At 37.2% G+C, this 16,617-nt stretch overlaps 1 long non-coding RNA gene across 2 annotated transcripts in view; it reads right to left on the bottom strand.

The window, feature by feature from the left end:
- The window catches only part of LOC118007889, a 54,940-nt gene that overhangs the window by 37,358 nt on the left and 965 nt on the right, over nt 1–16,617 (bottom strand). For both annotated transcript variants that reach the window (XR_004678516.1, XR_004678517.1), the window contains exon 2: nt 14,343–16,098. This is a non-coding gene — a long non-coding RNA (uncharacterized LOC118007889). The remainder of the gene's footprint in view (nt 1–14,342; nt 16,099–16,617) is intronic.

Here is a 16,617-nt window from a genome sequence, read left to right as displayed (position 1 = left end):
TGCTATTGCTAGCAGAATATGAGAATTCTTGGGTTTCACATCCTTGCCAACACATGGCATTATCAGATTTACTAACTTATGCAAACCCAAAGATGTAAAATGGTCTTACATTGTTTTATTTTGTGCTCTTCTGATTACTAGTGAGGTTGAACATCTCTTCAGCCCTTTATTGGCCACTCCAATTTTTCCTCTTGTCAATCAACTGGATACATTTCTTTCTTTCTTTCCTTCTTACTTTAAGTTTTCTAAATTTCATTGCATAATTTTTTCCCAAATACTGCTTCTATTACAAAGTAGCATATGTTCTTTGCAGAAAATGTAAAATACACACTCACCCCACAGAGAAAGAGATAAATAAAAGTTACCTGTAATCCCATCCCCCAATGATAACTATTAAGTAATATTTTGGCTACATCATTTCCTTATATATATTTATGAGTGCAATATCTTCTTTCTCATTTGGGTCTTCTTAATTTATGTACTTTCTGTGCCTTTTAAAAAGTAGTTGGGCTGGGGTGCCTGGGTGGCTCAGTTGGTTAAGCATCTGCCTTTGGCTCAGGTCATAATCCTGGGGCCCTGGGATCGAGTCCCACGTTGGGCTCCTTGTTCCGCAGGGAGCCTGCTTCTCCCTCTGCCTCTGCCTCTCCCTCTCTCTCTCTCATGAATAAATAAATAAAATCTTAAAAAAAATTAGTTGGGCTGGTGGTTTACTTGCATTTTAATGAGTTCATTTGTAGTTTTATTTTTCATACTATCACTTTTTTTTTAAGAGTTAATTCATTTATTTGACAGAGAGACCTAGAGAGAGAGAGACTGCACAAGCAGGGAGAGCGGCAGGCAGAGGGAGAGGGAGATATCCCTGAGAGATAAGAAAGAAATGAGATAGGCACTACAATTGCTAGGGACTTGGGTCTAGGATATATAAATACTCTCAAAACCATTAAAGTTTTTTTTAAAAAAATCTGACAATGTGAGGAGTGCCTGGATGGCTCAGTTGGTTAAGCATCTGCCTTTGGCTCTGGTCATGATCTTGGGGACTTGGAATCCAGTCCCATGTTGGGCTCCCTACTCAGCAGGGAGTCTGCTTCTCCCTCTCCCCCTCCCACTTGTGTTCTCTCTCTCACATAAATACACAGTCTTTAAAAAAATCTGACAATCTGTCATAGAAATGGATAAAAGAAGACACTTCTCCACCGAAGATCCACAGATGGCAAATAAGCATATGAAAAGATGCTCAAAATCATTAGCCATTAAGGAAATGCAAATTAAAAACCACAGTGAGATACTGCTATACCCCAATTAGAATGTCTTAAATTTAGAAAACTGTTCACACCAAGTGTTGGGAAGGATGTGGAGGAAGGATGTGGAGATAGGAGTGAAAAATGGTACAACCACTTTGAAAAACAGTTTGGCACTTTCTTAAAATTTAAGCATACACGTAGTGTATAACCAGTCCATTCTATTTCTAGGTATTTACCCAAGAGAAATTAAAGTATATGTTCACACAATAATTTTTACACAAATATTCATATCAGCCTCATTTGTAATAGTGTCAAACTAGAAATGACCCAAATGTTCATAAGTGGGTGAATGGATAAACAAATTGTGGTATATCCATATAATGGAATACTACTGAGCAATAAAAAATGGATGAACTATTCATATATGCTATAACATGGATGAATCTCAAAATAATTATGTCAAGAGGCCAGACAAAAAAGAGTACATACTATATAATTACATCTATATAAAGCTCTAGAATATGCAAAGTAATTTATAATAGCAGAAAGTAGATCATGTAGATGGGCAGAAGGCAGGGCAGTATAGGAGAGAGAGATTATCAAGGGGCACAAGGAACCTTTTGGAGGTGATGACTTGTGCTCATTGTGTGCATTGTGGTGATGGTTTCATGGGTATATACCTATGTCAAAACTTATCAAAGTGTACACTTTATGTGTATTTTATTATATTTTAACTATACCTCAATAAAGCTAATTAAAAATTCCATTATTATATTCTGTGTTTCCTCTCTGAATCTTTTTAAAAATAATGTTTTACCATTTTCCTTATGGTTGGGTAGTTTAAAAATTTGAAATTATATAAAGTCATTTATAGAGTGAGGCTATTTATGCTTATTGTGTAGTTCTTATAAAAGATTCCTTTGAATTTTTTCATTTGAAAGGAAGTACATTTACAGATTTTATATCAGTTACATTTTATTCATTGTATCATTCAAATCTACTGTGTCTTTATTAACTTTATTATCATAATCTTTTGAAAATGCAGATTTAATCTCTAATTACAATTATGCTTTTGTTTATGGCTTCATTTATGTTGGATTATTCTTTCATATTTGCTTGACTAGCAATGGAGAGTGGTGGGAGTCTTTCTCTTGAGGATTATTCTTAGAGACAACTTAAATTTTACCTGTATATTAAGTTTTGTTTTTGCTTCAGAATTTTTTCTTCAATTATTTCCTTAAATTGTGAATTTTGCTTGACTTCACTTTATTGCATACCTCTATGTCTTGCCAATTAGAACTTAGATGCACAGAGCCACATCATTTTAGAAAGAGATCTCAGATACCATGATTTTCCAACCTCTTCAATTTATAGATGAAGAAACAAAGTCATAGAGAAGTAAATGTTTTACCTAAAGCCAAACGACCAAGAGAACTGGGCTAGAACCCCAAACTTTTGATTCCCTGTTTCTTGCCCTTTGAAATATATCATCTTCCTTTTTCTATAATGGATGGTCAATTTCTTTTTAATGGCTTTCTGCTTAATCTTTCCATGATTTGTGACTGATGTTTTAATTTTTTTGTTTATTATTTGCTACATTGCTGCTGTGAAGATTAAGGAAATCTTGTTAAGGTGTACATGGGTGAAAGCTCCCCCTTCAGGGCTTCCTGACTCCATTATATATGAGGTTTTCTTAAACAAAACAAAAAGGCAACCTAGTTAATAGGTTAACTTAGTTATGATATTTGCAAATGATATATCTGATAAAGGGTTAATACCCAATATATATACATAGTAGTTATACAACTCAACACCAAAAATCCCCAAACAATCTGATTTAAAAAATGGGCAGAGGACCTGAATAGATATTTTTCCAAAGAAGACATACAGATGATGATATACATACAACATACACATGACACATCAAAAGATGCGGGATATCATTAATGATCAGGGAAAAGCAAATCAAAACCACAATGAGATATCACCTCACACCTGTCAGAATGGCCAGTATCAAAAAGACAAGAAATAACAAGTGTTGGGAAGGATCTGGAGAAAACAGTATGTAGGTTCCTCAAAAAATTAAAAATAGAAATACTATACAATCTAGTAATTCCACTACTGGGTATTTACCCAAAGAAAATAAAAAAAATAATAATTCAAAAAGATATATGTACCTCCTATGTTTATTGCAGCATTCTTTTTTTTTTTAAGATTTTATTTAGTTATTTGACAAAGAGAGACACATGTGTGCGAGAGAGGGAACACAAGCAGGGGGAGTGGGAGAGGGAGAAGCAGGCTTCCCACTGAGCAGGGAGCCCGATGCGGGGCTGGATCCCAGGACCCTGGGATCATGACCTGAGCTGAAGGCAGACGCTTAACGACTGAGCCACCCAGGCGCCCCTTATTGCAGCATTCTTTACAATAGTCAAGATATGGAAGCAACCCAAGTGTTCATTGATAGATGAATGGATAAAGAAAATGTGGAATATATATACACTGGAGTATTACTCAGCCATAAAAAAAGAATGAGATCTTGCCATTTGTGACAACATGGATAGACCTAGAAGGTATTATACTAAGTGAAATAAGTCAGAGAAAGCCAAATTCCATAAGATTTCACTTATATGTGGAATCTGAAAAACAGAAATGGACAAACAAAAACAAACTCTTTAATGCAAACTGGTGTTTGCCAGAAGGGAAGTAGGTGGGGGGTGGGTGAGATAGAAAAAGAGGTACAAACTTCCAGTTATAAAATAAATAAGTCACAGAGATGAAAAGTACAGCCAAGGGAGTATAGTTAATATTGTAATAATGTGTAGTGACACATGGTAACTACACTTACCATGGTGAGCACTGAATAATGTATAGAATTGTTGAATCAATATGTTGTATACCTGAAACTAATATAACATTGTATACTAATTATACTTCAATTTAAAAGGATCAGAAATCAATTGAAATGATAATGAAACACATGATACATTCTAATTGAGTGTAACATTCATGTAAAATAAAATGTGCTTACTTGTTTGCAATTCTTTCTTTTTTTTTTTAAGATTTTATCTATTTATTTGAGGGGCGCCTGGGTGGCTCATATGGTTGTGTCTCCCTTTGGCTCAGGTCATAATTTCCAGGTCCTGGGATTGAACCCCATGTCGTGCTCCCAGCCAGCGGGGAGTCTGCTTCTTCCTCTCCCTTTGACTCTCCCCCTGCTTGTGCTCTCTCTGTCTCTCTCTCTCAAATGAGAGAGACAGAGATAGCGAGAGAGAGCACAAGCCAGGAGAGGGAGAAGCAGGCTCCCCACTGAGCAGGGAGCCCGAGATGAGATGCTGGCCTCAATCTCAGGACCAGGGGAACATGACCTGAGGTGAGGGCAAGATGCTTAACTGACTGAGCCACTCAGGAGCTCCACTTGTTTGCAATTCTATGTATATATTGCAATTCTACATATATTATATATATTCTCTGAATATATATATATATTCAGATGCTGAGCCAGAACCACCCAGGTAAGCCACTCTTGGATTTCTAAACCTCAGAAACTATGTGAGATAATTAATGTTTGTCATTTTAAGCTGCTAAACTTTGGGATAATTTGTTATGTAGCAATAGAAAACTAATATAGCAACTCTATCATGACATTTACTCTCAACTAATTTTGGGTCCAGAGGGCTGGATATTGAGAGAGGAAGACCAGCCTAGGAAATTGTTAAGAGTTTTCATTCTTGGGAGTTGTTGGATCAATGCTTTATCACTTCTATAGTATGTTGAGTCATGGATTTTAGGCAGTCCATTAATTAATTTTTATTTTTAGGCACTCCGTTAATTCTAAAGAAAGAACTGAGGCTCAGATCATAGCAAGAACATGAATTGTTTGAGAGAGCCTTTTTCTCTTTTTGTGTGTGTATAGGGCAATGTGTTAAGAAATTAAGGAGTTTCACTGTCTTAAACCCTCATTATCAGATATTTAAAATGTAATTTGTCAAATTGCTAACTATACATTAGTCTTAAAATTAAAAATTTCATTTCTGGCAAATGAAATTTATAAAATTATGGTTAATATTAATGGTAATTAATATAGGGGAAGACACCTAAAAACTTTTTTTTTAGAAGATTTTATTTTTTAAGTAATCTCTATACCCAACGTGGGGCTCGAACTTACAGCCCTGAGATCGAGTTGCATGCTCCACCAACTGAGCCAGCCAGGTGCCCCTAGAACTTTCTGTAATAGTCAATATCCTGACATATTACAATTTTTGTATTATGAACAGAATATTAATTCAGTACTACTGTACTACTTAAACACTTGTGCTAAGTTGGGAGAGGTTCAGGAAAGAGAAAATTAAAAAGAAACCTACAATTTAGTCATAGAGTGTGATAAAACCAGCTATTTTTCTCTTCCCCTGAAAGGCAGACTGTCACTTTAAATTTAAGATGAAGCAAACTACTGAACCAAGACACACACACACACACACACACACACTATAATTTTCCAGGGGAAACTGGCAAAAGTTGTTAAATTGGTAACTTAGGTCTGTAAACAAAAATTGCCAAACTGGCTCCTTGCCTGAGATGGCCATGGGAGAGGGTGAAATTAAGATGGTTTTTCATAAGTGGCTTAGAACTACCTTCTGTTTGGTGGAGAATAGACAAGCAATTTTGGCTGCTGACTGTAAAAGTGTTTTGTGTATTTTATATGGAGCAATGGATGGAGAGCAAAGTAAGAGAGATAGGAAAATTATGTGAGAAGCCACCCAAGGAAGGGTAAAAATCCCTGTCACTCTTAGTACAATTTAGTTCAGAAGCATGTAGATATTAACTTCTGAGCCTCAGGAGTAGCTGCATAAAATTCTTGCCAGAAAAAGTAGCAAACTTGACAAAATGACCACAAACGGACTTAGTTTTAGTCAATATTCAGGAAAATCTGAAAATTAAAGAGGTTTTAAATATAATTAAGAAACCATGAGGAGAGGAATCCATATGTCATAGAATACAAACATACAGATGCATGTGCATGCACATGCACACACACATTTTTTAGTATGATGCTTTAAAGATATATCGCCTTTAGGTGACTGTGTAATTGCAAGTTGTTTTAGTTTATTTAGGCACTCTGATTTGAAAGTCTGAGTTTGATATAAGGTCATGCAGAAACCCACTATTTAATTAGGGAAAAACACATTCTTCGTGGGGTCCTGTACCTTTCTTTTTTTTTTTTTTAAGTTTTTATTTATTTATTTGACAGAGAGAGACACAGCGAGAGAGGGAACACAAGCAGGGAGAGTGGAGAGGGAGAAGTAGGCTTCCTGCTGAGCAGGGAGGCCTACGGGGCTCCATGGGGGGCTTGATGTGGGGTTCGATCCCAGGACCCTGACACTTAACGACTGAGCCACACAGGAGCCCCTCCTGTACCTTTCAATTTCAAGAATATGCAGCACTGTTTACCACCATTTGGTATCATTGTACAGCATCTGTAGGAATAACTGACACTTCATAACCCATTAATCTCCAAAAGTCTAAAATTGCAAAACAAATATCCTGACACTATAGCTTTCGGATAGATGCTCACTCATGAAAAGGTTATATGATAACTAAAAAGAGGGAATTTGATTAGGAAACAAATTAAGCACTGAAAATTCTATCTATAAGAGAAATCCACAGGGGCACCTAGGTGGCTCAGTCGTTAAGCATCTGCCTTCAGCTCAGGTCATGATTCCAGGGTCCTGGGATTGAGCCCCACATCGGGTTCCCTGCTTGGCGGAAATCCTGCTTCTCCCTCTCCCACTCCCCTTGCTTGTGTTCCTGCTCTCGCTCTCTCTGTCAAATAAATAAATAAAATCTTAAAAAAAAAAGAGAGAGAGAGAGAGAGAGAAATCCACAGAAGGGAGATCCAGGACAGCTCTCATGATGTGGGGAGGCTTTGAGGAAAAATCATCTGGGCTCTGAGGCATAGGATGACTTCAGGGGATTGAGAGAAGGGCATTAGATTAGCAGGGGGACGGGGACAGGAGCAACAATAGTGTGAACAGAGGAAAGGAAGAGACTGATTTAGATTAGAACTGAAAGTTCATGCTAGGAAGTAGTTTTGAGAATAAACAGGTCAGTAGTGAGCAGCACAAGAAAGGCTACTGGATTTAATAAGTGCAAGGAGATCCCTAGAAGCTCTATTTCAGGAGACTGGTGGTCCATGGACAGAACTATTTTTTTCTATAATACATTGTTTGATTTTTTTGTGAATAATATCCTTCATAGTTTCTCATGAAAAATAACACCAGTATCCTAAAGATCCCTACAGGTTTTTTGTTTTTTTTTTTTTAAATAACTTTCTGGGGGCAGGAATAATAAGAACAGGGTACCAGGATCTTTAGCGGTATTAATGAAGTAATTTGAAAACCTCCTGTTATTTAGATAACTTAACTCTACAAACTTAAGCTAAAATCCCATAGTTTTTAGAGAGAAAAATATGTTTTCTGGCCCAATGGACTGGGAACAAGAAAAATAGATTTTAATTATTTTGCCATCAAAACATACACTTTGTTGCCTCCAGGTTCAATTCCTTCGGTTTTCCTCATGGCATTGAATCCAGCTCTTCATAAAAAAAATCCCCTTCCCCTGTCCCTTCTCTCAATGTCCTGCTCCAACAGGCTGCTGAGGGTCGAAGGAGAGGCTCCAGGGCAAAGCAGTTGGTTCTGTGGCTTTTGCTTATACCTCAGAAAAATGTGCATGATGAGAAGAGGGATAAAGACAAAGAGTCACTTGGTATGGCATATACCTACTGTGTTTCTTCCATATCACAGGTGAATGCAACTATAGTTAGAGATTGGAGAAATGCCCTAGATAAGGGTGGATGAGAAAAGTTCTATTTCAATGCCATGATATGTTTTAATTGGTTGTACTTTATTGGACATCCATGATCAGGAATTGATTTGGAAAAAGGAGTTGAAAATATTGACATTCTTTGCTATCATGAATCCAACTGTAAACAGAGAAGATAAACAATATATGGATGAACTTATAGAAATTTAGGATGCAATATTAGGTTTTGCTTTCTGATTTCTTGAAATATCTTCACACTCAAACCAAACATGGAAATGAAATAAAATGATGAATGCTTAAAATCTGTGTAGTGATTAAATTCTCCAACAATTTCAGGGCATTCAAAATAATAGCTAAGAGAAATCTTTCTCTTTTTTAAAAAATTTATTTACTTATTTGAGAGAGAGAGAGAAAGAGAGAGAGTGAGTCAGGAGGAAGGGGCAAAGGGAGAGAAAGAGAGAATCTCAAGAAGATGCCCTACTGAGCATGGAGCCCGATGCAGGGCAGATTCTCATGATTCATGAGATCATGACCTGAGCCAAAATCAAGAGTCAGATGCTTAACCGAGTCACCCAGGTGCCCCCCAAAATCTTGTTCTTTATTACATTTTTATTTATAGAATTTTATTCATATGGCTTAAGTTTTAGTGACATGAGATTCTCTTCTTTCATTACAAAGAAGAATATTACCTTTTTTCTTTTGATCAAATCAGTAAAAAAAAAAAAAAGTGGCTGTAGTTACAAATATGAGTAAGATATAGTCCCTGCCTATACTGGGATGAGACTTTTGGGAACTTTGGGAGGCAATGAGTATATTCTGCATGTGGGAGGATGGGAATAATTGGGAGGCAACCTCTAACATGGCTCCTAATGATCCTGCCTCCTTTTATTCTTGCTCTTGTGTAATCCCTTCACCTTGAATGTGGGCTGGACCTAGTGACTCACTTCTAACAAACAGAATGCAGGAAAGGTGAGGGATGTCACTTCTGAGATCAGGTTATAAAAATAGGGTGACTTCTGTCCTGCTCAACCTCTCTTGCTTGTTCATTCATTGGAAACCAGCTGCCATGTTGTGAGCTACCCTATGGAGAGGCCCAGTGGCAAGAAACTGAGGGTGGCCTCTGAGGAACTGAGGCCTCAATCCAACAATCCATGAGGAATTTAATCCTGGCAGCAACCATGTGATCCTTCTCAGTTCAAGTCTTGACTCAGGGGTTTATGAGTTCAAGCCCCATGGAGCCCATTTTAAAAAATCTGGGTGTGGAGTCCACTTAAAAAAATTCTTTCTGGTGTGACAAATTCTCTTAGTTTTCCTTCATCTGAGAATTTCTTGATTTTCCTTTTATCATTGAAGAATATTTCACTGGACATAGGATTCTTGGTTGACAATCCTTTTAATACTTGAAGAATATTGTGCCACTTCCTTCTGGCCTCCACAAGACATTAGGTGATTCATATTGGTGTTCCCCTATAAGTAAATGTCATTTCTCATTGGCTGCTTCCAAAATATTTTCTTTGTGGTTAGTTTTCAGAAATTTAATTGTTGTATGTTTTGGAGTGGATTCCTTTGGGCTTGTCTTTTTTGCAATTTAACTTCTTGAATTTGCAGGTGTATGTCTTTTGCCAAGTTAGGGAAGTTTTCAGCTATTATTTCTTTGAATATTTCTTCAGTTTTCTCATTCTCCTCCAGGGATATTGATTGTTACCTTTTTTTTTTAATATCCCATAGTCTTTGAGATTCCATTCATTTTATTCCAGACAATTTTATCCAGTTGTTCAACTTGAGTAAGTTCCATTGGTCTGTTCCTCAAGTTCACTGATTCTATCATCTGTTATCTTCACTCTGTTATTGAGCCCTTATGGTAAGTTTTTTATTTTACTTATGTATTTTTCAGTTCTATAATTTCCATTTAGCTTTTTTGGTAATTTCTATTTCTTTGCTGAACTATTTATTTTCACCTTGTTTCAAGAGTATTTGTAAATGATTGATGAAGTATTTTTATGATAGCTGCTTTAACGTAATTATCAGACAATTCCAACATTTGATTCATCTCATTATTGGCATCTGTTGATTGTCTTTTCTCATTCATGTTGTGATTTTCTTGGTTCTTGGATGAGTAATTATTTTTTGTATCTTGGATATTTTAGATATTAGATTATGAAGCTCTGGATCCTATTTAATCAATCAATTGATCAATCATTTATTTATTTTTAAAGTAGGAAGTCTCCTGTTGAGACATGGGCTGCTGGGTGTGTATGTTTAACTTCTCTCTGAGCCCTGCCAACACCACCTTAGCAAAAGTGGAGCACTGATTCACACTGCCTTGTTGCAATTGGGTGGGGTGGAAGTTCAGCTCCCCCCTTACTCCACCAACAACTTCACAGTGAAAGTGGGGCACCAACTCCCTCTGTCTTGTTGCATCTGAGTGGGGATATAAACTCAGCTCTCCTCTCAATCTGCTGATACCACCTGCTGAGGAGAACTGGAGCACCACCTGCTTTCACCAGGCAGAAGATGGAAGGTCAGCTCCCTACTCCAGCCCTGCCAAAACCATCCTGCAGGGGAATTGGAATGCTACCTCTCATGTCCATGGATTAGGGAAGGTTGAATGGGAAATTAACTCCTTGCTCAGCTCTACTGAAACTACGCTGTGATTAGAGGGTGCAGTTTTCTGTATTTGTCTGGAGTAGGACAGAATTGCCAATAAGCTTTCCATTGTTAGGCCATTCTTTTTTCCATCCTTTGCGTAGGGAAAACGGACTTTTCTTGGAGTTTTTATTGTCTGTGCCTGTTCGTAGTGCTGGGTTGGAGGATTTTGCATTGCCCTGAGATATGAGAGGAAATAAGGGAACCTGGAAACTTATCATCGTGTCATTCAAGTCTCCAGATTCCTATGTAGCCCAACTTCTTTCTACCTTCCAAAATATTATTATGCTTGTTTTCTGTAGTATGTCTAGGGCTTTTTAGGGACAACCTAAAGGAATGGGATTACTTCATGTTAGTTGAGCTGGAAGTCGCCTTAAAAGGCCATTTTTTTAAACATTACCTTAGTTTACTGCCTGGAATCTCCCCAGGTTGTCAGAAGTCATGAATCTTGTATTTTAGCAATTTACAACCTAGACTCTGCACTGAACAGATGCACAGAAAGATCCATAAACAGATGAATCAAATGCATACATAATAAGAGGAAATAACAGCACCCTAAGCTTTTATAGGGCTTAATGGTTTACAGAGCACTTTACATATATAATGTACATACACAATGCTCTTATAGATTTACAATTAAATATATACATTTACTATATAAAGTATATTCATGTTACTTTATAAATATATATGTACATATTACTCTCAACAATGTTGCAAGGTAGGTGGAGCAGATATTGTTATTTGAAAAAAATAAAGGCTGTTTGGTTAAGGTTCTTGCCTGAGGTTGAAAAGCTGGTAAGGAGAAGTGTTACAATTTTTGTGAATCTTAGCCCTGAGCTCCTGATACCAAACCACACAACCTAGGGTAAATAACCCTCCGTTGTAGTAGAAATCCTCTGCTTAACAAATAATCACAAAGCATAATTTTGCCTTTTTGAGGTATAGTGGCTTGTTGGTTATAGAGTCAGATTCAAATTCAAATTCTAGCTCCACCTGTCCTATTTGCGTAATCTTGGAGAAATTACTTAACCCCTGCATACCTCAGTTTCTTCATCTGTAAAATGGGGATAACTATAGTAATATTTATTTCAAAAGGTTGCTTTGGATAATCACACATTTAAAGCAAAGTGCCTGGCATATTGTAAGCACTCAATAAATGGTAGGTAGCTATTATTATAATTAGGGATAAATAAAGCAAAAAAAAAAAAAAAAAAAACAAAAACACAAAACAAAACAACACCACATTTCCACGAGGAAATAATGATTCAGACACAAAGCTTTCAAAAGCAGAGAGGGTGCATCTGTTCATTCCTGTTTGGTTGTGTCATACCTCACGTATTGCTTAATAAACATTGGCATCTCTATAATTTTAAAACTGGAAGGACCTAAAAGGTCATCTATTTCAAGCTTCTCACTTTATAGATAAGGAAATTTAGGTTGGGAGGGGTTGAATGAATTACTTTGGTGTTAGTACACTTCTTTCTACACCTAGTAAAGCACACAAAAGAGTGAGCAGGACATAAAGTATAGAAAGACACCCCAGAATCCAGAAAGGAAAAGATTTGGGTCAATAAAACCTGGAGAGGTGGGGGACAGGTCCAAAAGGTATAAATACTTCCCTACAGGTTGGGTACCATATAGGTACCATACCATACAACAAGATTTTTGTTTGTTTGTTTGAAAATGATGAAAACTGACTTTTTTTAAGTGATGAGGAGGAATATATTTTGTAACTCAGTATGTCATTACACATTTTGTCAATTTACTCTTACTTTTATATTAGCTGTGAGCTAGAACAGTCAGTAAATTAATAAGCTCCTTTCTACAAGGTCTTTTTTAATAAAGTCTTTCTTACCCTTATCAAAAGTGTATTTTGCATAAAAGTACATTTTTAAAGCAGTTTTTAAAAATAGATTCTCAAATCTGAAAGATGAAATTTTGACTTTTCCTATCTTGCCTCTGTGTAATTTCAGATTTCTAAGAATAAATGAAAGTGAAAAGTATAAATATGACATATGTTGAATAAGGGTGAGTGCTAAGTTCTAGTAATGTGCAACAGCTATTAAGCATTTCAAAAGATGTCAAAAGCAGTTCTAGGGGTGCCTGGCTGGCTCAGTCAGAAGAGCGTGTGACTCTTGGGCACCTGGGTGGCTCAGTTGGTTAAGCGAATGCCTTTGGCTCAGGTCATGATCCTGGAGTCCTGGTATCGAGTCCCACATCGGGCTCCCGGCTCAGCGGGGAGCCTGCTTCTCCCTCTGGCCCTCTCTCCTCTCATGCTGTTTCTCTCTCTCTCAAATAAATAAATAAATAAAATCTTAAAAAAAAAAAAAAGAAGAGCATGTGACTCTTGATCTTGGGGTTGGAGTTCGAGCCCCACACTTGGGTGTAGAGATTACTTAAAAAAAAAAAAAAGCAGTTCTAAAGACTTTTGTTGTTGTTAGAGAAAAGTTGTTAAGTGGACAACAAAAGCAGTTTACAAAATGTATATAAAAAGAGCTATCTTTTATGAAAATGCACATATGGGTATATGTGTATACATAGGAAAAACTCTGGAAATTCACCCCAAATGTTAAAACTCATTTTTTTTCTGCTTCTGGGATTTCATGAAATTATTATTTATGTACTGTTTTTTTCTAATTTCCTTATGATGAATATGTATTTTAGTCAGAAGACAAAGGGTTTCCTCTTTCCTTTGGATTAATATTAGTTAAATGTTACAGAGAATCAAATTTAAAGTTAAGGGAAGGACCAGAGCAAAGTCCAGAATGATTACAAATTGAGAGGTTCTCTAGATTGAACAGAATATGGGGACAGGAGTCCATTTGATACTGGAGTAGGGTTTTGTTTGTGTTTGTGTTCGTGTGTGAATTTTTTGTTGTATGATGAAAATGCAACCACAGAAAAATAATTTGCAGTTGTTCTGAAAACTGATTTTTTTCCCTCTTGCTTCTAGAGACCCTCCTCTGAGAAACCAAGGTATGGGCTTAAAGCAATTATGCACTGGATAGGAAGGGCCAATACAAACTAAAGAGGGAACATAAAGATCTCTGTCCTTACAAGTACTGTTTTTCTTTCCTCGGTTAAATTCGAAACCTCTTCTCTCTCTCTCTCTTTTTTTTTAAGATTTTAAGTAATCTCTAAACTCAACATGAGGCTCAAACTCACAACCCCGAGATCAAGAGCCCCACGTCCTAATGACTGAGCCAGCCAGGTGCCCTGAAGTCTCTTCTCCTCTTATTATGGTCTTTCCTTTAACAAATACCTAAAGCACTTTTTCTATTCTGATTAAATCATGTGAGAGAAAAAGAACAGTCAGCCCTGACCTAGGAGCTAACAATCTAATTGAGTAAGCAAATTGGAAAAGTTAACCAAGAAGAGAAGAGCACTAGGCACTTAGGAATTAAATGACTTAACCCAGAGAAGTCATATAGCAGGTCAAGGAATGGCTGGTAACTGTACTGTGGTCATGGTCTAGATCAGCACTATTCAATATAACTTTCTACAGTGATGGATTAGCATAGTAGCCACTAGCCACATGTGGTTAATGAGTACTTGAAATGTGGTCTGTACAACTGAGGATTTTAATTTTTAATTTTATTTAATTTAAAAAGCTACGTAGAGTTGGTGACTTACCATATTGGAGAATGCAGGCCAAGATCTAGAAGGTATCAAGAAAGTAGGACTTGTCTTGTTACTTGAAGAAAGGGGAGGGTTTGAATGGCTTTGGACAAAGAAAGGCATTCCAAGAGAGGAAAAAGCATGGATGAACTGTGCTCACTTCACCCTGAAAATGTGAACGTGTCCGGTATTTGGATGGGGGATTATGATGGGTTGCTACACTGGGCAGACCATGCAGCTGGGAATTATGATTTGAAGCTGTCAATAATGGGGAGAAATTAGTTCTTCCTTTTTTCTTAATTGAGGTATAATTGATATATAACATTATATTAGTTTCAGGTGTACAACATGATTTGATATTTGTATGATTATTTCTGATCAGTAGATAATAAGAGCTCTTACCATGTGTTAGGCATTATGTTGAGTGCTTTAGATAGATTATCTCATTTAACTATAATAACCTTTTGAGGGGAATGAAGATTCATTTGGTGGCACTGTAGGAGTAAGAGAAACAATTATAATCTTGGAAATATCTCAAGGTACTGATGATGAGGATGTAGAAGTTAAAAAGCCTCATGAGGACATTAGGAAGTCATACTCTATAGAACTTGATGTCTGACTTCATGTGGAGGATGAATGAAAAAGGGACAAGACAATCTGCATCCCTAGGGATACTGATGAGGACAAAATCCGGAGGAACACCAATGATTCTGGGGTGAATGAAGGCAGTTGAATTAGCAAAGGGATCTTGGGAAGGATGTAAAGGGGTGGCAATGGAAACAAGTTAGTAGTCGAGGAATTTGATAAAGGGTTTTTGAGAGTCCTATAGGTAAGTTAAAGATGAGGATGGAGGGGCATCTGGCTTTAACTGGTGGAGCATGTGACTCTTGATCTTAGGGTTGTGAGTTCAAGCCCCATGTTGCGTGTAGAGATTACTCAAAAATAAAATCTTAAAAAAGATAAGGATGGAGAAGTGGCAGCTGTAGCTGGGAGTTAAGGTAATGCTGATAAAAACAGAGAAGTCAAAGGGAGGATAGTCAATTTTGAAAGGAAATGTGAACTTTTTTTGACATGTTGACTAGAGGTAGTCAGTCTCTGGATGATAATGTCTTACTGGTTGGAGAATGTGAAGCTAGAGCTTATGAGGCACATCAAGGCTGGAGAGGGGCAGATTGTAAAGTGCTATCTCAGGACAGCAGGTATTGAGGATAAAACCTGGAGCAAATGCCCACTCACATAGAGGGCTAAATGAGAAAGAAGAGCCAGCAAGGGAGAAGGGGTGACTGAACCATACTAGGACAATATCAAGGGAGAATTTTACAGGTGAAAGTGAGTCAGAATTTTCTCGTGTGGCAGTGAGGTCAAAGAAAAAAAAAAGACTGAGAAAAGAATGAGCTTATCAAGGAGATCAGGGAGGAAAAAGTGTAAAGAATTTGGGCAGTTTGGCCATGAAGGGACTGAGAGGAAAAGGGAAACAGCTTGAGAAGGGATAAATAAAGATCATCTCTCCCCCAATTCCCCAGGTAGGTCAGTCCCATTCAGTCTGAAAGCAGAAAGGAAGGACCTAGTACAAAGGAGGGGAAGACGTCTGGAGGGAGGTGAGATGAAGCCAGCAAGCCAAGGGTTGGCAACTTAGAAGGGAGAAAAGACTCTTGTTCCTTTAAGTACACAAAATAGATGGGACGGACAGAAATACTTTGAGAAGAGTGGCAGAGGATGCTGGAGCTGGATTTTTTTTTAATCTTCTCAGTGAAAAAGCAATCAGGGCCATCTGCCAAGAAAGAGGAGAAAGGAAAATGCGTTAGGTGGGGAGGAGAAAGATTTATAACAGCAACAGCGAGGGCAGCCCTTGAGAATCACCTGAATGAAAGGATTGCGGACTAGACCAACGTGATTCCATTTTAGGCTGCCATCTCAGATTTACTTATGGGAACAGACAACTAACAACCAGCATTTATCATACGGCTATTCCCTGCTTACTATGAGTGTTTACATGTATTATCTCACTTAATTTCCCAAGAAGCCAATGAAATATTATTAATTGCAATTATTTCCAAATTACAAAAAGGGAAATTGAGACTCAAAAAGATTTCGCCTTAATTAAAAAAAAAAATTGCCTACTATGTTGCCAGGCACCGTTCTTGGGCAGAGAATTAGACAAAGGCTTGCCTTTATGGAGATTTACTGAAGAGGTGCAGGCTGAAAAGTAAACGAAAAATTAACCAGATCACTTCAGCTTTTAATAAATGGTGTGAAAATAAGAAAACTGGTGATACGGTTGATATAATTA

The sequence above is a fragment of the Mirounga leonina genome, unplaced genomic scaffold (assembly GCF_011800145.1).
Source record: "Mirounga leonina isolate KUSES-001 unplaced genomic scaffold, KU_Mleo_1.0 Mir_125, whole genome shotgun sequence".
NCBI classification, from domain to species: domain Eukaryota; kingdom Metazoa; phylum Chordata; class Mammalia; order Carnivora; family Phocidae; genus Mirounga; species Mirounga leonina.
The sequence above is the reverse complement of the archived record's forward strand: the minus strand, read 5'-3'. Positions and strand labels throughout refer to the sequence as shown.